This window comes from Chiloscyllium plagiosum, chromosome 30 (assembly GCF_004010195.1).
Source record: "Chiloscyllium plagiosum isolate BGI_BamShark_2017 chromosome 30, ASM401019v2, whole genome shotgun sequence".
In the NCBI taxonomy this organism is placed as follows: Eukaryota; Metazoa; Chordata; class Chondrichthyes; order Orectolobiformes; family Hemiscylliidae; genus Chiloscyllium; species Chiloscyllium plagiosum.
In genome coordinates, this window is record NC_057739.1 from 4,298,483 (window position 1) to 4,298,720 (window position 238).

General features: G+C 49.2%; 1 protein-coding gene across 1 annotated transcript in view; it reads right to left on the bottom strand.

Moving 5' to 3' along the window:
* LOC122564598 (nuclear speckle splicing regulatory protein 1-like) overlaps nucleotides 1–238 on the bottom strand; it is a 40,010-nt gene that overhangs the window by 24,092 nt on the left and 15,680 nt on the right. The gene's annotated exons all lie outside the window — the stretch shown is intronic.

Sequence of the window (238 nt, forward strand, 5' to 3'; positions counted from 1 at the left end):
GCCTGACTCAGGATAGGTGATAGGTGCTAATGGGGACAACATTTCAGGCCTGCCTCAGGATAGATGATAGGTGCTAATGGGGACAACATTTCAGGTCTGCCTCAGGATAGATGATTGGTGCTAATGGGGACAACATTTCAGGCCTGCCTCAGGATAGGTGATAGGTGCTAATGTGGACAACATTTCAGGCCTGTCTCGGGATAGGTGATAGGTGTTAATGGGGACAACATTTCAGGCC